This window comes from Tympanuchus pallidicinctus, unplaced genomic scaffold (assembly GCF_026119805.1).
Source record: "Tympanuchus pallidicinctus isolate F22 unplaced genomic scaffold, pur_lepc_1.0 scaffold15, whole genome shotgun sequence".
Lineage (NCBI taxonomy): Eukaryota > Metazoa > Chordata > Aves > Galliformes > Phasianidae > Tympanuchus > Tympanuchus pallidicinctus.
Window position 1 is genome coordinate 7816652 of NW_026294669.1, and position 24199 is coordinate 7840850.

The 24199-nt window shown below is 37.7% G+C and overlaps 1 protein-coding gene and 1 long non-coding RNA gene across 2 annotated transcripts in view; one reads left to right on the plus strand and one right to left on the minus strand.

Moving 5' to 3' along the window:
• Positions 1 to 936, plus strand: part of DPP10 (dipeptidyl peptidase like 10) — a 396750-nt gene extending 395814 nt beyond the window's left edge. The window contains exon 31 of the mRNA XM_052675375.1: positions 253 to 936. The gene's annotated coding sequence lies outside the window, so the exon portion shown is untranslated. The remainder of the gene's footprint in view (positions 1 to 252) is intronic.
• On the minus strand, positions 639 to 18659 carry LOC128076904 (uncharacterized). The gene is made up of 5 exons (XR_008204729.1): positions 17303 to 18659; positions 11540 to 11641; positions 3938 to 4137; positions 2933 to 2991; positions 639 to 708 (listed from the first exon to the last, which is right to left on the minus strand). It is a non-coding gene; the product is annotated as an uncharacterized LOC128076904 (long non-coding RNA).
• Positions 18660 to 24199: the final 5540 nt, after the last annotated feature.

Consider the following 24199-nt stretch of genomic DNA (forward strand, 5'->3'; position numbering starts at 1 on the left):
ACACAGAATGATAACTACGGGTTCTTTAGGCTCTCGTCCAGAAAAGCACTTAAGCCTCCTTCACCCTATACACACCTGAGTCACATGAGTTCATTGGATTCGCCTTCGGGTTTGTACTGAAATCCTCTCTTCACTGAGACTGTAATCATTAGTTATTGCAAAGCAGATGAACGGTAAATATGAAAAGAGGAACCTGGATCAGAGTGACTTCTGCAGACTGATTACAGTATTCCTGTTTCTATCCTTTGGCAGGACTAGAAGACTGAGGAAACTATGGGTGTGCTATTGTGCTTCTACAATAAAAGAACTACAACGTGAGTGACACTGTAGAAGTCAAAAACAGCAAACACAGTATCTGCATTTAGGAAGAAGGATGAGTAAGGAATCGTAGAATCATTAAGGCTCAAGTCAGATCATCTAGTCCAACCATCAACCCACCACCATCACATTACTAAATCATGTCACTCAGTGTGACATTACACTTTTCTTGAACACCTGCAGGGACAGTGACTCCACCACCTCCCTGGGCAGCCTGTTTCAATGCTTCGCCATCCTTTCTGAGAAGAAATGTTTCTCAGTATCCAACCTGAACCTCCCCTGGCTAAGCCTTAAGCCATTACTTCTTGTTCTCTAGTTACCTGGGAGAAGAGGCCGATCCCTGCAGTTGTGTTTGTCCTCGGTCTATTAATCTGACTTTGATCCCTTAGTCTGAAAGAATAATTAAAAACATGAAGGTAAATGGCAAATAGAAGAAAAGGCAAAAGAACTGGATGGAAAGAGGTACAGTCAAATGAACTTAAATCTGTTTTTGTTACGTTAATTGAAGGAAATGCAGTAACTCGTCTGCATCTGTATTTCATGGAGCATTTTATGTGAACCTATATGATGGTTTAAAATAACATGCTGGAGAACATGGAAATTAGTTAAAAAATAAAAGGAATATCAAGAATAGCAAAAGATGAGCCATCAAAGGGAAAGTACCAGATGAGAGGAATGGTTGAAACTGAGTTTGCCAAAGATTGTTCTCACGATGACCTAGTTATAACGCGTATTATAATTTTATTAATCTGTATTTACTCTAACAGCACAAAATAAGAGTACATCTGCGATTTGCTGATGACACAAAGGTGGGAGGCAGTGTCAGTACTGATAACAATCTCTGTGATAAACTGACCGTGTAAAAATTACACAGCCTTGAGGAATGAGATTACAGATTTGGGGAGTAAAGTAGGAGTCAGGCAGATGGTGATCAACAGTACATGCTTCTGCTGCAAAATGAGACTTTATCAGTTAGAAATGACAAAGTGATAAAGATCTATGAACACTAGCTCGAGGAAGGCCTGCCGTATTAGCGGATTATAGGGTGACACTGAGCCTCAACTTCATCAGCCATGAAAATGTCACCTTTTAGGAGATAAAATGACAGAGAACATGGGTGATATGTTGCCTCTGCAACTCAGGCTGTTTAAAGGTCAGTTTACAAGGGATATAACAGAGATATTAAAATGATTTGAGGAATGAAAACTCATCTGAAAGTGGAAGACAGAAGGACCTCTCTCCGCTCTCCCACAGGTTTAACTTAGGAAAACAGGAAGGTATCAAAGAAGATGCTATTATGGCCTGTAGAAACAGCTGACATCAACATTAAAAAAAGTAAAATAAATGCAAACACCAGTTAACATTAAAAAGAAAAATAACGGGCTCGTGATTTAACAAGTTAAAATTCTCATTTTTTTTTAAACTGGAAATTAATAAAAATAAAAACACCTATCAAAGCAGAAAGACACTTTAATGGGCTTACTGTTGGAGGAAAAATAAAACACCGCTGTAAAGTACAAAGAGACTGATAGAGTTGTTTATAAAAAGAATTATATCACATGGTTGTCTGGATTTAGGGATTTGCGAGTTTGCGTTCGCTCTGCGCATCTCAAGAAAGTGCTGTGAACTGAACATGCTAGAATCCACCTGCTGATCAAATCACTGAGTTTGTCCCAAGACTGAAAAGCCGCGTTTTGTTTTGTTTTGTTTTGTTTTTTAAAAAAAGAATCTCATCATGTGTGGAACATCCCAGAAAAGTGCAAAGAAGATTGCTGTTATCTGAAGAATGACCAGAGTTATTATTTGTTTAATTAGTGACAAATGAGTGAACTACAAAATATTAACTTATTTTCTAGGACAAACCAGTGGTTTTGTGTAGAAAAGTTTTTGTTTCTTTTGGGTTTTTGTTTTTTAATGCAACAAAAGGGAAACACAGAGGATAGCTTTTCAGTTGCTTTGTTTGCTTATTTATGGCTAGGTTTAGAAGGCAGCGCTTCTAGTTCAGTACCGTATTTCAGGAATAAGCTTACAACACTACAACTTCGATCTCAGGAATCAAATACAATCATGACTTACATTACACGGTTTGCAATTATTGGCATAAATATTAAATATCCATGTAAACATAAGTACTTCACACTGCACACAAGTAGGCACCATCAGCAGCTGGGATGCTTTGTTTCAATACTTATGGTCATATGCTTGAACTCTGCATTCCTATTTCTTCTGTTGCAGATTAACCTGATTTCTAGGAATTCTGATTATACACACAATGTGTCATTGCCCAGCAATTTACAGCTGAGAGGTGGCTGTATGGGCCATGATTTAAACAGTAGTTCTGTAGAAATGTCTTGCCTGTATCTCCATGGGTTTCATTCAACTAAACTGAACGAATAATTCTTACCAACAAGAATTTTTTAACAACTGTGAATAAAAGAGACTTTACAAGCCATAGAAAAATGTCAGTTATGGAGCATTATGGATTCATTTTTAGGGTTGATTCAAGGATACAATGCCAAATAGACTGTAAGACCAAACAGAACACACCATTCTAGTCCAGGTGATTACCTTCCATTATTAAGCGATAAAAAGTAGAATTGCTCTCATTTCTTACCTGCTGATTTACTGTGAATTCAGAGAAATTGCTTCACCTTTTCATTATTTTTCTTCTTTCTGGATAAAATGAAATTAAGGTATAATTTTCTATTGTCTAGCTGAGCCAATGAAAAGTAGTGAAATCACCTGAACATTTTCAACAGAGCGGTGTCAGATGTCCCATATTTTATTTATTTTTTTTTCTAAGCATCAAAAAAATCTCTCTCAAAGCTGCTCTTTAATCAGAATGATTCTGATTATGTTGTTCATGGAATGGAGCAACAGAGATCTAGCCTCTTTTTTTCCCAATAAAGCAACTCATCTTCACATCATTAAATCTGACATCCTGAAATTGACTAGAATTTTGAGGGTTGAAATGTATCATTCCAGTACGAAACACTTTCATATTGCAAGTCATGCTATTAAAAATTCTGTTATTAAAAATAGTCACAAAAAGGGGGGAAAAACAAATCAATTAAAAAAAAAAATCAAGCACATACTTTCCACTTACCTTGCCAGTAGAAAATATATAAATAAATAAGTTTTAAACTAATAGTTTCTTAACAATTTTGAACAGTCCTAAAATGCCAAAACAGGCAACTTTAGGAATAAACACAGCAGCAGCTTCAAAGCAGTAAAGATATTGCAGATGGTCACAGAGCATGGAGTTGAGATGAACTCTGAAGTGCGTTAGCTGTGTTAGTGCACTTGGCCTCTTTTCCCCTTGTAAATCTGGTATTAGGATATATTCTATTACTTACTAAAGTTTATAGAAACAGGCAGAATGAAGGAGAATTCATCATGAAACCTTATATAACAGGCCTTACAGAATTCATGATTTCCCTATTAAACTGCTGTTTCAGTGGAAGTATCTCAGACCTCTGGAAATCTAAGACATATTTCTGAGGGTCTCATAATGCCTTCTGACACTTAGATTGATAAGTCTGTAAGCCAATAGTTTCAAATAAGGTAATCACCTGTTGATTTCAAATAAGACACCAAGTGCAAGCTTGCTTTTACTCACAGGTTTTCTGGCAAGTAGCAGCAGTATTCCCATGAACAAGCAGTTCTTGTAGAATCAGTATTTTCAGTCTTAATCTCACTTGCTTCTCGTTGCTCAACAGTATTCTTTCCATCCTCCATTACCTGCTGGAGCACCTCTGTGGACAAATCCGGAATGAAAAATGAGCAGGGATTTCATTAGGATATTTGCTGGAGGATTTACTAATCAGAAAATCAAATCAAAGAAAAAGATAAATCAAAGAAAGGTCAACTATTCTGTTTGGGAAGGACTGCCATACATGGTAAATGGCGCTTTTTACATTAAAAGGAACTGCAATTGCATGTAGTTGACTGCCAACATACCTGTTTCGAATAGTAGCCCTGTCCATGCTAAATCGCAGAGGACAACTGCCAGCAATCCCAAATCTTTAATGTTTTTTAATTTGTCTACTTTAACAGGTGACAGTAATCTCAGATCAATAAAAAGGGATGCTTTCTCCTAATCAGCAATCCTTTTTTCATAGACAAACAGCTCTTCACATATAAAGCTTCCAACAGTAGCCAGGTGTCACATCAGCCATTGAGGCAGGTTCGACATGGGAAGCTGCTGGAAAAACATGAGAATTATGAATGACTTAGTAAAGATTACTTAGCAGATTGGCATGTCCTCCCTTGCACTTGCTTTCTTTGTTGTGAACAGGCAGAGTGTAACAAACAGTGTTTAAAAAAAAAAAAAAAAAAAAGCAATAGGTCAGTTAAAAATTGGGGGGGTTATTTTATTTTTTATTTTTAAAATGGGGTCACTTTATTCAGCAATGGAAGTAAAAATCTATACAGCACTAGTTGGAGTTGAACACCCACAGATTTGTTGATAACTGGCTACCTGTCTGCCTTTGTACCTTAGAAATTAGCAAAGAATTTTATTAATACTCACCTGTAGAAGTCTGGGACTTCAAAAGACTTAATTAGCTGTGATTCCTATCTCCACACCTTTTCCAGTTGGAATTCTTATGAAGGTTACAACCAAAATAACCCTCTTTCTTGAAGCATACTAAATAGCTTCTGACAAAAACAGAAGCTGATTGATTGATGTAATGGATACATTAATGAAGGATCATTAATTGCTCTCATTTCATATTAATTACTATAAGATATATAGTCAAATGATCTTTGATTACTAAGACATTTGAAGGAAATTCAAAACTTATTAACTCTTTCATATTGAAATTAATATACTTCTGAATCCAACCAGCAGCTTTTACAATGATCATTTAAAGAAAATACATTTAGTTTGCTCTTCTTTGTCTAAAGAACTTACTTTCTTGCAGGACATGCACTTTCTTTTTCTACTTTCTTCCTTTTCTTTCTTTCTTTCAACTCCTCGTGAAAAGCTGATTTTTCTTCCTGTTTTCTGTATCTCATTCTCCAAATACGAAAATGAAAAGCTTTTAAAATTTTCTATTTATAACTAACTTTGTTCTACTTTTTAAATTTTAGTTTAGTTTATCTCACTAATCCATAATGCTTTAATCTTTCTTTTTCTCCTTCCAGTATCTTGCAGTACTCTTCTCCTTTCATCTACCAAAGCAGCCGCAACTATTGTAAACATAGGCTCTCTTTCAAATTTTGCCTTTTTTTCTGTCAGACCTTGTATTTGTTGCCAATTTATTTTTTTCCATTGTTTCCAGCTAGACAGGGTTACAGATCAACATAGTTGTTAACTCGGTAGAAATCTGAAAGTGAATTAGTAACTATTGCTCTTCAGTGGTATAAAGCCTGTTGGTTTTACTGGTCTCATTAAGTCTTAAATCTTTTTGTTTCACGTCCTCCTCTTCGCTGCCCTGTCTTGACCAGCTATTTGGATCCATTAGTCTCAAATTCATCTTCGCCTTCACTATTCTGTATGAAATATCTCTGTGGCTCACACAGACATCTGTCATATTTGTAGCATTTCATATCTTGGACACTCTCTTAATACCTGATGGCAAGGAGTTCAGTAGCACTAAATACAAGAAGAAAAATCCAGTTCCATGCTTCTTAATGGACGTGGTTTTAAATCACACCTGGAGCCTTGGTCTTGAAAGCCTTGGAAGGAACACGCACTTAGTGCAGGAGCAATATTATGCTTTCAGTAATGCAGTCTTTGACACATACGAGTTGTGGGAGAGCAGAATGTGTCCCGTGGCTGCTGAGGTAACTTCTGATTTTACTGTCAAACACAGTTTGTTCTTTATGTGACACCTGGTATCTAAACCTCCATTAAAAAACTCAGTCTGCATTTATTTTTCTGCTATGTATTACATAGCAATAAAGGAAAGTTATATTGCTGCAATATATTTAAATGTAACACCTGACACACCCAATGGATTAAAAAAATGCAACCAAACAACTATAATAACAAACTCATAACATCTCTCCACAAATGTAAAATACCTCAGATTTTTGGAAGTGAAGTGATTAAAAAAATTTCCCTCGTATCCAGATGGATCTTTCATCAGATATTTAGCATCCATTTTTACTGATTTAGTAAAGTAAAAGGTAACTTACTCTTTGTAAGATACTACTCTGTAAGTTATTATTCTGTTAACTTCTGTGTCTCAAAGCTTGCTGGGGACACAGATGGACTTGTTCAAGTCCAGACAAGTCCCGAGCAAGGCTTGTGAAATCCTTTGTCTGGGGGAATGCAGATGGACAAGGCCAGGGGCAACTAGAGCGAGATGAGCTGCAGCTAAATAGCTGTGAAGTGCTCCTTTGTGTGGACCTATCTCCGGATGATGGCCATCTCAGGGGGTACTCAATGACTCTTGCTCGAAGCCCATCCTTGTCACGTAGGCAGGAGAACAAGGAGGATAAAAGAGGAACTGAAAACCACGAGGATAGGTTTCTGACAACAGATTCCTCAAGAAGAATGGAGGTTTCTGACAACAGATTCCTCATGAAGAAGAAGTGGAGAGAGAGAGGAATTCTTGAAGATAGAGGGATTCCTGCATACTGTTGAACTCTCCTGAGCCTGCTGCCTGACCACTGTTGCTGCTTCAAGAATTGGCTCCTCGACTTCCTTCGACTTCGCCTTCCTCGTCTACCTGCCTGCTGCCCAGTGCCGGCCACGCTGCTGCTCCCCGTCTTCTGCTGCGTTCTGCCCGGGACCTTCAAACACCGTGCAACGGGACCACTGCTGGATCCTGCTGGTGACTATCCCCGCTTTACGCAACTCCTGCTTCTTTTCCATCTTTTCTATCGCACTCCTTCCCTTCCCCGTCTCCCTGATTAGGTCTTAGTAATAAACTGGATGGAACAACATATGAACCGTTGTCTCTTAATCTCACACCGGGTATACAGATATTAAAGAACCTCATCTCCCTCCTATAAATTGGAGCGAGACATTTTTTTAATGGCGTAGTCGGCAGGATACCCGCTGTGAGAGTGTTGTCCTTCCAGATATAGTTTGAAACTTTTTTTTTGTGTGCACCTCCTGGAGTTGCAAGGAGCGATAGTTTTGAAAATTTAGATGTGAGTCCTTCTCCAGGAAGACCGCTCCATATTCTGAAACTTTACCTTTTATGTGTGTACCTCTCGGGGACGTATTTTGACTATTTGCATTTTGATTAATACGTGTGTGCCTCCTCGGGAAGACCTCTCTTGCTATTTGGTAACTGAAGTGCGAAATTTGGTGTGTCTGCGTGCTTGCGCCTCTTGGGGAAGTGAGGAAGTGATATTTTGTGACTTAAACGTGTGTGCCTCTCCAAGAAGTTTTATTTACTCTTGAAGCCTAGAAAGTGTTGCTTTAGCTTCACATTTTTTGTGCTCCTCCAAAGAAAGGGAGGAGTGATTGGAGCATTTGCATTTGTTTAGTTGTGGTGTATCTCCCTGGGAGGAGCGGTAAGGAGTAACTGAGCTTTTGAAAAAGTGTACCTCCTCCTCCCTTAGTGTAGATCTTTCATTGTATTAGGAAATGAGTGACAGTATTGCCAGTATGAAAAGTGAAGATGTGTTATTTGACCTTTTAGAAAAGCATGGTGCTCGTCCCTCTTTGTCAGGGGTGGACTGGGCACGCCAAAATTGGCATAATTTGCAGAGCGTTTCGGACCGCATTAGTGTCTTACAGAATGAGGCTCGTTCACGAGCTGGAAAAGGAAAGTCGTTTATTTGTGCTGTTCTCGGGGCTGCTTTAAAAGCTGCCGTGGAGTTCCGAAATGAAAAGCATTCGGCAGAACTCCAAACCATAGAAGCACTACAGGAATCGGTTAGAGTTACACAAGAATTGGTAAAAACTCTGCAGTATCAAATAGTTAATCTCGAGGAACAACTAGAAAGAGAGAAACATAATTCGGCCTTGTTGCAGATGGCTTTCAAGGAACTGTTAACAAGTAAAGATACTAGCGATACTGTCACCCATAGGTTGCCTCAAGAAAAAACTTTTCCTCAGGAGGAACTACAAGAAATAAAGGAAAGACTAGACAAATTAGAAACCCCAATAGCCCCATTGCGTCCCTTGATAAAAACAGAATATACCTTCGATAACAGTGAGGATCTAGATCCTCAAATGAATGTTAAGGAAATTCCGTTCTCGGCCACCGAACTAGCAAAACTCAAAAAGGACTTTAGCCGCTCTCCAAAGGAATCAGAGACAGAATATGTATGGAGGGTGAGTCTCACTGGTGGCGACCAGATTCGGTTAACAGAAAAGGAAGCAGAAGGTTATTGGGGACCAGGAGTATTTTTAACTACTGGCAACAATCGTGCTCCCTGGTCGTTAACGCAAAGGGCTGCCTATTGGGCAGGTGGTCTCAACCCTTTAGAAAGGGGAGATCCTCTTGCCATTACTGGAACTACTGACCAATTAGTAGAAAGCGTTCAAAAGGCTGCTTGTCTCCAATTGATGTATGATAGAAAGCTGCAGCCACGTCATGAATCGCCCATGATGATGCCCGTTGATCCTGAGAGAATGACCCCTTTAATTAGAGGGCTTCCTGAATCACTGAAACCCATAGGCATACAATTACAAGCAAGAATACAAGCTATGTCACAGGGAGAAAGAACCCGGGCAGTGTTAGAAGAAACTGTAACCCCCAACCATCTGCAGTCAGGATGCAAAGTATGGACGTGGGGGGGGGTAGCCCAAGAGTTAATTAATTATGGAAGAAAATATGGGCCGGTGGTTTCTTTTCCCAGTAAATCAGAGCCAAGAGGTGTAAGGCTTGCAGCAGCCAGTCTTGCCCCCAGGCCACCTAGCCCAAAGCTCAGTGGGTCTGGAAGGGTCTCATTGCCAGTAAAAACCGGTAGGCGGAATATCTTTCATAAACGTAATGGACTTTGGACTCTGGGCTGGAAAAAGGGTATTCCACGAAATTTGATGGATGGATTGACAACAGATAGGTTAGAGAAATTAGTTAAATGGTGGCCAGAACAAAAGCTCGAGAATCTTGAGGAAAGCAAAATCCCAGGTCCTAGGGCCTCTCTCAGGGAGCCTGAATGGTTATCCAAGCCATTAGAAAACTGATGTCTCCGCCCCTCCCAAGTGAGCGGGGTGGGGGCGGTGAAGGGTGGATGTATTAGAAAGCTCACAACAAGGGGGAAACACTTATCGCCTGGACCAGCCTGTGTCGATTGTCGATTGGCGCGGCTAACCTGAGGCTTGTTTCCCTAATCTTAACATGATACCTTAACAAATATCCTTGGAAGGCCAAGGAAGAACGGCAGGTTTCTGACAACAGATTCCTCAAGAAGAATGGAGGTTTCTGACAACAGATTCCTCAAGAAGAACGGAGGTTTCTGACAACAGATTCCTCATGAAGAAGAACTGAGAGAGAGAGGAATTCCTGAAGATAGAGGGATTCCTGAAGATTGAAGTGATTCCTGCATACTGTTGAACTCTCCTGAGCCTGCTGCCTGACCGCTGTTGCTGCTTCAAGAATTGGCTCCTCGACTTCCTCGTCTACCTGCCTGCTGCCCAGTGCCGGCCACGCTGCTGCTCCCCGTCTTCTGCTGCATTCTGCCCGGGACCTTCAAACACCGTGCAACGGGACCGCTGCTGGATCCTGCTGGTGACTATCCCCGCTTTACGCAACTCCTGCTTCTTTTCCATCTTTTCTATCGCACTCCTTCCCTTCCCCGTCTCCCTGATTAGGTCTTAGTAATAAACTGGATGGAACAACATATGAACCGTTGTTTCTTAATCTCACACCGGGTATACAGATATTAAAGAACCTCATCTCCCTCCTATAAATTGGAGCGAGACACTCTTCTAGTAGAAATTAAATTTAACAGTTGTTCTTTTATTGCTCTAGGTGGAGAATGTCTCTCTAGAAAGTTTTAAGACTTTCAACAAATAATCCCAATATGCAGCTCAAACAAACAAAGCATACTCTTTCCTGAAAGGAACTGCAAATGCACCAGTCACTTCCATTGGCACTATCATATTTGCACTGAGAAGTCTGTTCCAGCCCAAGGTTATTGCCAAGCACGTTATGGAGCAAGCACAGAAAGAAGTCAGAAGAGAGGGATTATAGTTCTATTGTTAGCAAATAGCATTTCCTGGTGCCATTAAAAATAATTTATCTATCATTTTTTGTTCTCAGCAATTCCCAGATGAGATGAGCTTCTCATCTTTATGAGGTGCTCACTAGGATTACTGCCTTACAATCATGCCCAAGGCCATTTCAATACCACATAAAGAGCAACGTAACACAAGATATTCAACTCAGAACTGCAGGTAATGAGCACTTAATAAATCCACTTCTTTTTATAGTGAAAAATTCTGATGAAAGAAATTACATTTCTTAAAACTAGACAACGTCCCTGCAGTTTGGCTGAGCAGGATGAATGATGGTCAAACACCATTTTAGCCCTTTAATGCAGGGCCGGTCCTGGAGGCTGCTGTAAAATACAAGTCCTGAGATGCACAGGATCAGTGTCACTGCTGTTAGGCTCATCAGAAAACTCAGTGGAGAAGAAGGAAATAGCACCAAAGAGCCTTTCAAAATTCAAGAATCAGGCCAATCTAAAAATTGTTTTGTAGAGAACTATAAATCCAGACACTTTTTTATTATCTCAATGTTTTTGAGCTTTACTGGAACAGCCAGATCTAATCTATGCACTCATGCATACATGACAAATAGGTTAAATTATCTGCAATTATTCAGTTGATCAATCAAAAATTTTGAAAAAACAAAACAAAACAAACAAATCCCCAGAGGGTAAAAACATGGCAAGAGCACTGGGAAAGCTATTTGGTAATTTAAGATGCAGAAGTAAATTTACATCTTCTTTGTTTTGACAGTTCCACAGATGGTAAAATCTGATTGCTAAAAATTATTGCAGAGCAGACTAACTGGAATGAAAAGTGAGATTTTTGACTGATCTGCTGATTGCTTAAAAGAGAAGGAAATGCTGAGCGCCATGATAAAACTCTGCTGGCCATTTTTGTATAGAGTTCTCCCAAATGGCAATACAGGTATTCTAGTTCAATAGCTGGAAAATGTACGTGGTAACTATCACGTCATTTTTTTCTAAAACAGATTTTTAGGGATTTAACTATCATTTTAAAAAGCTGTGTCTGAAGATTCTTCACTATGATTTCCAAATGAAGCATTTCATCAAAACTACAACATCTGTTCTAACTTACCCAGATCTGTAGGTCAACTCCTATCCTCCATCTCCTATTCTTCTGTATTCATTGCAGGATAAATTTATGCATCTTTCTAGTACAGACATTCAAACAGTTTCTCTGCCATAGGGGAATGAAAATGGGACATTAAAAATGCCATCTTCAGATAATTAGATAATAAAACGGCTAATTCATAACAAAATACAGTAGTAAGATTGATACTAGTTTGTGTTCATCCTTAGAGCCAGAAGCAATTTCGACTGGTTCCTCCAAATTACCACAATTTAGAACATCTTTGGTGCTGTTTTAAAGCTGTATCAGTCCATAGATGGGTTTTGGATAGATTTCTTAACAAGCAAAAATGCATCTTTGATCTTACAGGTGTGCACATCTTAAGAGCTGCTCAGATGGCATCTGAGAACAAGGCTGGCCTCTTCAATATGCTGCTGCTTCGACCCATTAGAAATGCCAACACAAACTCAGTTTAAGTGAGTTTTTTGTTAGTAAACATCAAAGAAGACATTTGTGGAGATAGCCATGCAATAACTGTCACTGTTGTTAATGCAGTTCCCATCCAGCTCTCAGTGTTTTTATGACCGTATTCTGCTCCAGGAATGAAAAAGAGTGGGTCCATAAAAGAGTCAAAGCCAGGTCAGAAAGGCTGAAAAGTGGAACAGTAAAGCAAGTAAAGAGCTGTCAGTAACAAGACCCTTCAGCAAACCACATCAATGCAGTATGATGCCTGCACCATCTACAATCTACATGCAGTATATACACCGTATATACATCACATATAGAATATACACCATATTCAGTATACATGTAGTGGGATTCCTTGCTTTCAACTTGACACTCTGTACTAAGCTAAGCTCTACAGTGAGCTCAGTGAAGTTTTACTCTTGACCTCTCTGAGGAAGGAGTTGGTTATTTCTCTGGATTGATAATGCCAGCCAAAAGAGGCGATTCCAGTCAAAACAGGGGATTCTCTCACCATACCTAATGCTGGTGCAGTCTCACCTTGAATACTGTATGCATTTTGGAATCCACAACATAAAAAGGTTGAGAATATCCCTGAAAGCATCCAAAGGAGGGCAACAAAGCTAGTCGAAGGGTTGGAAGGTGTGTCAGTTGCCTCGCATTAAATAAAATTTGAATGGAAAAAAAAAAAAAATAGAATGCGAGAGCATTTAAGGAATGTTTACACTTTCAGATGTTAGAGTAGTGCTGGAAAATAGAACCTTGAATGTGTTTCAGAGCTTATTCTCATAGCACAAAGCAGAAGGGATTTTAGTCTACATTTGGAGAAGTTTTCAGACTCAGAGTCTGAAAAGCTGATTTTCCTTAACTGTTCTCAAACTGATCTAACAAAAATTTCTTGCTCATTCTCTTATTCTATACATCTTTTCTTTATTATTATTAAAGCAGTGCTTTTTATCTCCACTCATGCCTGTTAGTAGGAATGCGTAATTTAGAATTATAGGTCTTTGCTTTACTGGTTTTTTACTTTATGTTACTGTTTTTATGTTATGTAACTGCTTCAGAGAAATGGTAACTAGATGATAATGTATTGCACATCTTTACAATGTCCTCTGATAATTGCAACACTCATGCTTTTTAATTAAAAGCAAATAATCCACTCTAACAGTCATATAAGTCTATAGATTCATTTCAATAATCTACGGTGAGCTTTAGGCCAAAATGATGTTTTATAAGTATCGAATGTTAAAAGCCATTTATATAAAACAAGAAATAAATGACTTGCTTTCATATAATTAAGAAAATAAGCTGAAGACAAACGATTTCTTATCTCATTTTGCTTTAGCAGTACCATTATGGGATGGGAGCACAGCTGCCATTTATGACAAACACAGCCTCCAATAACACATTTTATGGCTTTTGATTTTAGACTCTCGCTTCTGACATGCATAATGCTTTGAGGTATCATTGTTTTTACATCAATAAAAAACCTGATATAGGATTTTATGTATGTCATTTTGTCACATGGACAGTGCAATAAGATCAGTTGAAGCATTTACCACATATTTTATTGTCTGCTTTGAAATGAATATCTGGATAATTGGGAAAGGAAAAATCTTTGGTATAAGGATTTATGAATTGAATAAAATTATCTTCTGCAACACAGATTTCTGTGAGATGTGTTTTTTTTCTTTTCTGCTGAAAAGCATCAAGAGTTACGAAGTGTATCCATACATATTTCTTCCAAGAACTGCTCCTTCTTTTTTGTATTTAATACTGAAACTGCCTCTTGCCATCCAGTCCTGACCTCCAGCTTTCTAATTTTTGGTTTAAAAATAAACTTGAGATATCAATCCAAATTCTCTGTTCTCAAAACCCAAGCTCTTTTGTAGAAAATTTAACTGGTAATTCTGTTCAGGAAAATCTTTTTTTCTGTTTTATTAAGTGCCCATTATTCAAAAATGGACTGCACCTCCTGTAGTCTGATACTTGTCCTTGTCATGCCCTTGAACTGTTTTTCATTGCCAAATTTGGGAACCTTTCTTAGGCAGGGAGGTAGGACTAGATGATCTCCAGATATACCATATTGCTTTCTACAGCTACCTAAAGGAGGTTGTGGTGAGGTGAGGTCATTCTCTTCTCTCACGAAACAGCAGTAGGACGAGAGGGAATGGCTTCAAGTTGCATCAGGGTAGATTCAGGTTGGACCTTAGGAAATACTTCTCTGAGAGAGTGGTGATGCACTGGCACAGGTTGCCAAAGAAGGTGGTGTAGTCACCATCCCTGGAGGTGTTCAAGAAATTTTGATGTTGTACTGAAGGACGTGGTTTAGAGGAAAATTTTGGTGACAGGTGGACAGTTGGACTGGATGATCTTATAGGTCTTTTCCACCTTGGTGATTCTATGATTCTTTGGTCATATATGAAGCTACTACAAAGCACTTGCTAACCTACTCCTGTGTATTTCAGGGTTGTTTTCACGATTTCTCTTGGAGGGCATTTACCATATTTGTCCACGTCAGGAATCTTCATTTATCAAGAACCACTAATCGTTGAATCATAGAATCGTTGGAAGTGACCTTTAAAGGCCATCTGGTCCAATCACCCTGCAACGAGCAGGGACGTGTACAGCTCAGTAAGCCATGTACAGCCCAACCTTGAGCGTTCCCAGGGACAGACCGTCTATCCACCACCTCTCTGGGCAGCTGGTTCTAGCCACTGCCTCACCACGCTCATTGTAAAAAACTTCTTGCTTATATTCAGTCTAAATATTTCTGTAGGCATGATCCTCATCTTGCTCATGCTGAGTTCTGCTCTGTGCAGCACAGCCTTGCAAAAGCATCACTACTGGCTGCAGATGAATAGTGAAATGAAAAGCATGGTTCAGCATGGTACCAAGGCCTTGCTGCAACTCTCAGTGCTGCCCAAGGAATCCAGACAGCCCAGTTGTGCCTCAAATTTCATCAATTAGTGAAGCACGCCTCTCTGAAATTCTATGATGAAGCGTGTAATTATCACCAAAATCCACATCAAATACCCAGTATCCTAAGTAATTGCTGCAGTACCCAGTAGCTGCTGCCTCATCTAGAATACTTAATTGGAAAAAAAAACATGTAAAGAAAGAATGCAGAAAAACTTAAAAATTAAAGAACTGTTAAGGTTTTGATGCAATATTCATTTGCACATCTGCTACTGGATGTAGTGAAATGAGATACGTGCATCACAAAAGATGCTGAAAAGATTTTTTTTCCTACTGTTCAGTGACTTTAAGAATGTAACACATCAGCTGTCCAGGCTTTTCCTGCTTTAAGTGGAACAGCAGTGCTGAAAAGAAAGCTACCTTCCCTTGTTTTTCTTTTCAGTTGCTTATGTAAGGGAGAAATAATTATGCAATGTGCATCCTCTTTGGACCTTACAGTTCTATAATTAAATATTAAGCAAGAACAATAACCTGGAAGAAAGCGATGTAACCCTATTATCTCCTAATTTGTTAATGTTGTTAAACTCTTGGCAAAGGGTATCTACCTGCTCTTTGACAAATGTGTACTGTAGCTAATTAACTCAGGTAAAATAGAGAGAATCCCACAGGCACGTGGCTTTCAACCTCAAGTCAGATGCAATAATCCTCTTCTTCATTTAAGGAAAAAATAAATAAAAAAGTCTTAATGTCCTGCTCATCTGCATGGAATTGGAAGAAACTCCATGAGATGGGTCTATGAGCCATTTCAAGTCATTTCATTCAATCAAGTGGCATTTTAGCAGTTTGCTCTCATTCTTTACATTGGTATTGAAGCTTTAGGATTAGCAAAGTGTGTCCTTGAAAAAAAATAAAGTACACAGGGAACAAGCAATGTCCTTCCAGCTTCATGGCGATATTGCAAAGTTTTCAGGGCGAAACATAATTTTAAGAATAGAGAATTTTCTTTTAACAGGACTTTAAAATTTCACCCCATTTCAAAATGTCACTTTTTCATTTAAATCACTGCCTTGAGTGTTTAAAAAATGGCAGATATGAATTCATTCGATTTTATGCAGCATGTAGAAATTTAATATACTACTTCACATTTAAATATTAAATAGCTTAACTAGATGGCATAATCTACCCTTCTCCTGTACGCAAGAAAATGATTTTGAGCAGAATCACATTACTCCAAGCATCCTTTGTGGTCTACACATAATACTGATATAATTTTCTGTCAGAGATATTAATCATTTTGAGAAATTTCTCTTGGAAAACCCCAGTTACAGAAGACCAAATTACATTTTCCAAGAATAAATGAAGGAATAGATTTTTCCCCTGTTTGGGTTTCATAATTTGCATGCTAATTGAGATTATCCTCATGATTTTGAAGTTACTGAATTTATACCAAGAAAGATAGCTTGCTGCTTCATACATATTTAGCTGATGTCAAAGTTTTACTTTTTTTGCACTACACAGCATTTGATGCTAGATAGTAAACACTGGCTTTAGAAGACTGTCCCATGTAACTCTGACAGGTTTTCTGGTTGCTTATTTAGCATGGCCTGGTCTAAAAAAGACTAACCTTGCACTGGATAAAATTGGTAACAAGCAAACATTCCTAGAAATAATTTTCTTGAATGTTGCAGAATTTATTTTATTATAAGCTGGGGCCATGCTGTACAAATCAGTATGCATTTTCCTCCTTCATTTCCAACAGTGAGGGTTGTAATACCCTATAAAGGTGAGTGCCTGTGAAAATCGGTGGTTTTTAAAATTTATTTATTTATTTTGTTTTGTTTTGCATTGTTCAATATTTCTCTAACTAAAAAAAGTTTCACTTAGGAAAAAGAAAAGGGCTTAACCAAGGAAAAAAATGCATATAGATAGAAAACAGATAGAAAACAGAAAATATAGAAAAGAAAACTAAGTTTCACTTAGGAAAAAGAAAAGGGCTTAACCAAGGAAAAAATGCATATATATCTGTGATGCTGTGGACTGAGAAAAATGGACACGAAAGGGAAACAAGATAAAACCAGATAACTAAAGGAGGAGGAAAAAAAAGGAAATTGTCATTTGGAAGATGACAAAGCATTAGGAAGCATTTCTAAAATCTTGCAAGAAATGGGCAAGACGACACCACTATGGGAAACATAAGACCAGGATGTATTGGGAAGGCTCTGCTACTTGGGAGCCCGGTTGCCCATAGGAAAATGTCCAACCAGCGGCAGGGCACAAGGAATGGAGGGTTCTCAGGCTCTTTTGGACACTGAAAAATGTAATTTGATCCAAAAGCAGCAAAGCCATAAAAGCACCAGGACATTATGCATCACTTTGGTAACATACCTGGAACGTCTCCAATAGAGATGACACTGGGGTTCTCATGCTCCTCAATGGTTTCCAGGTGGCTCACATAGGATTGGAGGAGAAGCTTGTTAGTCTTCATGTAGGCAATGAAGTATGCTGTACTGGCCTCCTGGTCTCCCATATTTTGATTCCTCCTGCTTGTGAACTCACAAAGGACAAAAAAGCAGAAAAATACATGAGATTGATAGATCTTCCTCAATTTATTTTCTGTAATGCAATCTCTACTACTTTGAAAAGTCATGTTTCATATCACTCAAGTAACAGAATTATATTCATTTTCTTACGAACATATCCTAACAGCATTATTTTGGTACCTTTGTAGCTGAGGCTCTTTCAGGATCAAAGAAAATTAATCTGCAATTAGGTTCAATGACACCAAAGCACCAAAATACAGCACAGTGAAAAAGCAAATAAATGTGGGGTAAATGATGCCACGGGTCAGGTTTAGATGTGCTTCTCTGTACTGAATCCTGTATAGTAAGAATCAGCTCCACAGCACATGAAACTCATTTAGGTTTTAGAATAGACTTACGCAGCCTAAATCAGGTATGATTATTATGTTTGTTGTTGTTTGTTGTTTTTTAGCCTCTGATTCTATTCATTATTTTAAAAAATCGCCAGCAATGTTCGAACTATAATTACAACAACTTGTCATTTTTCTTTTTCTAACCAGATTTTGGTAGCGTGCTAGCAATATGGAAACCTGTCACTATCAGCTTTGGAACGTTTGCATGTGTTCATAATGATCTAGATGAATATGTTGGTACACTAAGGCCCCTGGGAGATTCTAAACTTAATTATAAATAGCTTACTTATAGGGAAGGTATATAAAATTCTGATTCCAAATTAATAAATAAAAACTTACTAGAATATCCATTACTTGCTGATAGATCTAGCGTAATCCCATAGCTACAGGCTTCTAATATACCATGAAATACTTTTGAAATCATTCGGTGTTTTGAGTCTATTCCATAAAGAATTTGCATATCTTTTAAATATCTGAGTTTTCTTCTGGCCTGAACACAAAAAAGTCTCTAGAGGCACGAATCTCAGAAAGTGCGTAATGAATAAATGGACTCTGCATACTAATATAACCCTTTTCTTACATACTGTCTTATGAAAAGCCAACTTTTTATTGCTCCCCATTTTGGCACAAATAGATATGTTATCAGAGCTGCATGAAAGAAAGCTTAACAAGTCCTGTTTACTTCAGAATTGCTTACATAATGCAAAACCTGAAAAACCTTCAGACAACTGTCAAAGAACCACAATATACCTACAAAGAAATTATTTCTTTTTTTCCCTGCTTCTTCTATTCTATAACGCATTCTTAACATTGTAAAAAATCTATTACAGTGAAAAATACTGCCAGGGGAACATAAGCAATAAGGAATCTGGAAAGTGATGCTCTGAACAAACAAATGCCTTTCTTTATCAGTAGTAGTTTAAGCATTTTGTTCACTGTCAAGTGCTCACTGTGAAGCTTTTGGTGTCAGAAGGAAGATTCTGAGTGAATACAATGCAAATTAAATAAATTGCAAAATCTCTTCATATTCTTTTCATTTGGTTAAGGTAAAATAGATAAAGATAAGCTGAAATCTCAAAACAATCTCAAAATTTCCATATAAATGAAAGAAAAACATCACATACCTTACTCTCAGAAATCTGTTGTTAGTCACAGAGAGATATAAATTTAAAAAAAAGACTTTATAAAGTAACAGCATAATGAACCTTTCTAAAACATCTTTTAAAAAAAGAAAGCTGTAAAAAACTGTAATAAACTGTGAAAGCAATGGTATTGACAATTCAAAATAAAAATAGAAAGTAACTGCACATGGGATGAAAAGAATTTCTGGAGGCGCAGGGTGCTATCCCTCAAGGAAGGCTAGGCCATCCCTAAACCACTGAGAACAAATGTTTGTTAAACCTCTGGGCATCACTGGCAATAGAGAATTGAGAGAATTTTTCACTGTTGAACTATCTTCAGCATCACAAAGCTTTTCCTAAAGCCTAACCTAAATCTCATTTGCTGAAAATTAATCCCATTATTTTGTACACCAAGTGGACACAGAATAATGTATTACTCTCTTTGCAATAACTCTCAAATGGCTCTAATTATACTACCTATGCTTTTAGATGGTTATAATTTTAACTGAATCAGGAGATTGGAAGATTAACTACTGACTGAAAATTACTGCAGCTTAAATAAAATATAGCTGAGTCCTGCTCCTAAAAATTATGCTTTCAAAATGTGAGGCCAGGCTAGAAAATTCTTTAGTTTAATCTGTTATCAGGAGAGATAACCATAGTGAATTTACTTTGCAACTGTGATATTATTCTCATGTATCTACTTCTGGGTAATTCAAAAGTGGTGGGATATAAGGCAGTAACCGATACAGTTGTGAATAAAAGCTGTAATAGTTCCTGAGCCTACATGCTTAGATGGGTATTATGATTTAAATAAAGGAGCTACTTACACATATTGATTAAAATCAAGCTGGTGTTTAATTATTTCCCTGTGCATGGCTGTAAAAATGACTTCCCCGCATTTCTGAGAGTTAAGCGGTAATAGATGTATAATGCCTGAGTGTTGAGAGTCTCTGGACACAGTAAAGGCAATAAAATTCCACCAGGTGAGATTGCGCTCCAGGACTCTGGTGGTGAGGTTCAGATTCTCATCCACCTGGAGCTCACTCAGCCATACACTGTATATCTGTGCAACAGCAAAATTGAGCAATTGATTCACAAGTGTGCAGATTGCTGTAACAAGGACCTAGCCATTTAACCGTCGTGTTTAATGATCATCTACCTACCTAATCCTGGGAGAAAAGGAATTGTTATTTTCTGAATCATTTCTCTATTTATGCACTGTACTCACAGCCACTGCATAGGAATGGTTACTCTATACTGTGGATGCTGCAAGAATGAAACCATGCCAAAGGACCTAATCTTGCCACCTTTGTTTCCAGATTCCTAAAAAAAAAAAATAATATATTTTTCAAGCAGATACTGTGAAAGAATCTGAGAAGAATGTAAGAAGTTGAGAAGTTTCTATTCAAACAGAAATTTACTGTTTGAAAGTGCATGTTGTTTAGGAGGAAAAAAAAGGTTGAAGAGTAGTTTTCATCTAAAGGTTTAATCTTATTTTCTATGATATTAAAATATATTTATTTTTAGCAGTCCAGGATACTGAGCATTAAAGGATTTGAATCAACACCATATAGACAGGACAACTGTAGTTGGAGAAATAGCAAATTACCACATATCCCTCTACTGCAAGAGAAGAAGTTAGGCAAACAAAATACCTGGCATCGTCCAGTGCCCTGAAGAACTAATGCCCACCGCTGATTTGCTGCACAAGCTACATTCTTACTTGGCCTGTTGACCTATCTTCTGTGTATATCACTGCCTTATGGAAGACATAAAGTTTTAGCTTAAGGGTCAAATCCAACAGACTTAATAAAGACTGACAGATTTTAATATATAAAGTACTTCCTACAGAAACAGACAACAGATTTTATTTTCACTCTTATATATAAGTGAAATATTTATTCTGCTTAAGGCTTGTGCAACCTCTTTGATACCAACTTCGTCTGGTGGTACAGGAGAGAACCCGACCTTACTGGAAGAGTAAATTGTCTTCTAGTCCCAGTACACAACAGGAATTTTTCTTTTGACTTTCCTGGCCAGCGATCACGCTCAGAGGTTTCTCTCGCAGTATAAAAAAAGACCTAGACAATAAAAGATTCTTGTGATATTAATAAATAAAGTTGATGAGAAAGTCCTGTAGTTATCAGGGCCCATATTTTGGAAGGATATTAAAACACTTATTTTCCTTAATAAAAAGCAAAAATAAAGTTATTTCTTCTCATTGCTCTCCTGAGCACTCATACCCACTCCCCCTGAGGGTCTTCCATCAATACTTACAGAGCTGAATACGACACACCACAGTTTTCTCTGGGCAGCTCATACATCATTCATTACGTCATTTATGACAAACACGGAGCTTCAGGGGTGCTTGAGAAGACTTAACGTTTTCAATATACTTCAGACTCTCTAGATGAGAAGAAAAGTGTATATTTTTAATAACTCCCACTTCAATATTTTTCTGTCACAATAATTAAACACTGCTGGTACAGATTAGGTAACTAGAAACTAAGACTGTTCATGAAAGTATTTGAAGCTAAGAGAGTAAACTCAGAATACTAAGTATCCACAACAGATTTTCCTTTGCAATGACAGAGTAAAAAATACAAGAGGAGATTTTTAAAGAAAAAAAAAAGTGAAGGAGATATAAATTGAATACCAGTTTATTTTGGAAAGCCTTGAGGAAGCTATACTCTTCATGTAAAAATTCTGGTTTTGAATTAGCAAGTTGTTTCATCTGCCAGATAAGCATAACTGAAGAAAAAGGTTTCCAGAAAAACTAGAAGCAAGCCCCGTCTGTATGCTTTTTCTTATCTCTTAGTTGTGGTACCATACCATTATTCAGAATAAGCAGCCACTGCTGGAAAATGATGAGGAAGTCAGTGTTTGTGAGGAGCCATAGAAAGATTTTAATTTGGCAAGTAACTAAGGGGAAATAAATTACCTAAATCCAAGCCTGATTGCAGAAGTGGATGGTTACATCTTCTATCCTCTGAACAGAGAGAATGTAAAAGGCTGCAGAAAAGTCCGGTCAGAGATGCATGCACTTAAATTTACCCACCAGTAAAAAAAAAAATCCCATGGAAAAGAGCTCCCTTTTGAATTTCTTTGAAACCATTGGATTTCTCATGCTTATTCATTTATCTATGGCTTCCCCAGCACACGAAGTAGCAATGCTAAAAAAAAAAAAAAGCAATGCCTCTTATTTACTTCTACATATTCTCAGCTGCACACTGTTTTTAGAGTTGTAGAATCACCAAGGTTGGAAAAGACTTCTGAGATCACCAAGTTCAACCATCAATCCATCTCCAACATTCCTACTGACCATGTCCCTCAGTGCCAACATCTCCAAGGTTCTTACGTCTCAGGGACGGTGACTCCACCACCTCCCTGGACAGCCTAAGCCAGCGAAACACAGAATCAGAGAAAGTTAACATTTAGTTTGAATTTCCCATACAATACCAAGTAGTATATTTCTTCTTATAAGGTATTAGAATTTACCTGAAAAAGCAGTGGCTCAATTACTTCTCTAAGTATTACTACCAGTTACTAGCTCAAAACTAGCACTAGAGAGAAGAAAAAAAAACAGAGTTCAAGCACTCAAAAAAGATGTCAAACTTCTAATTTGTACTTCAATCTTAAATGAGCTTATGGGATAATTAATGATCTATTACATTCTGCGATTCCCTTTTATAATGTGAATACAATGCCACTAAACTGGCTGAGTAGAGGTGAATGAGAAATACATCAAACATATTAGAAACATTTCATATTATTCCCTCTACACAATCCATGATAAAAAGTAGGCTTTAAATTAGGTTATCTGAATTAATTATCTCAGAGTTATTTTCTTTCTATTAGCTGTTAAAGTAATGACATTTCTACTTCAAAAGTAGTGAATGAGCCGGTGAGATCTTTTCCAGCAAACATCAATGAATCTGTACTGGTTTATGTAAGATCTTGCCTTCAAGCTTGGAAAAGTTCATTCTAAACTCTCTTTTACATGAAATGGCATTTGTACAACCACTGGATGAAACACACCTTTAATCCAAATACATCAAATGATAGGTGCCAGATAAAACAAGAAAACCACATTTTTAAATATAAAAAAGTGTTTTCACACCCAACATCCATTTTTTTCCCTAACGATTTATTTCTGCAGTATACAATATATTTTGTCTCACCTAGATGCTTAAAAGATATGAAAATGATTCTAGTTATTGATTTCCTTTCACATGTAGCACATAAATCAATAGGCTGTGAAGATGAATGTCCATTAAAATGATTTCTGGTGACATCACTTTTGCTTGAAAGTTTCTACTATGATGACCCTGGAGTTTCTCTATGAGGGACCATTCAAACAAAATAATATAGTAAAACCATATGTCTTTTGTGAGTTTAAGCCATAACTTCTCCTTTGTAGGAGAGCTGTACATCTTAATATTTCTGCTACAACATAAGCACAATTTGCTGGGACAGAAACAGAAAGCAGAAGAAAACAAAACAGGTATATTATTTCATTGTTCATTTAAAGTAACCCGAACTGACTCTCAAGCAAATGAAAGCTACAGTCTAATACAAGAAAGCCCACATATCCAGTGTTTCTGAAAAGCTGCATACGAAGTGGTGTATAGAATGTTAAAGGTGTCCCATCCTTTGTACAACTGTTGTGCAAGCTGTAGTGATTACTGTAGATCTAATAAAAACAGCTCTTTAAAGTTTTCTAATGAAACATCCAGAAAGAACCCCAAAAAGGATTCCTGATTTTAAGGCTGCTGCTATTATGTTATAAGCATCATGTTCAAAGGAAATTTCAAGAGTGAATTGAAAGGGATGTAGTGTGAAATGGCTTTGCATTGCTCACGTTGACCTGCTTTTTCTTAGCATGACAGGCAGTATGAAAAAAGTACGAAACATCTTACCTTGAAAATGTCACAAGCGAATTCCAAGTGCAGTATCGGAATCACTGGCTGTTCAGAAAGTCTTGAAAAAGCACAGAAAACTTCTGAAGATTTCTGAAGTAGAGACAAGAGCAGTTATGTGCCATTCTCTTCACTTCCTCCATCCACTTCACATGCATTGAAAGTGAGCTGGGAAAGCCATCTCCTTACGAACAGCCAAAACAGGAAGAATGGGTAAGACGGGCAAACAGGCAGGGGAAAAAGCATTTTATTTTATCCTGAGATGCAAGATGATGAAACCTACACAAGGTTTTTAATATGTTTGAAT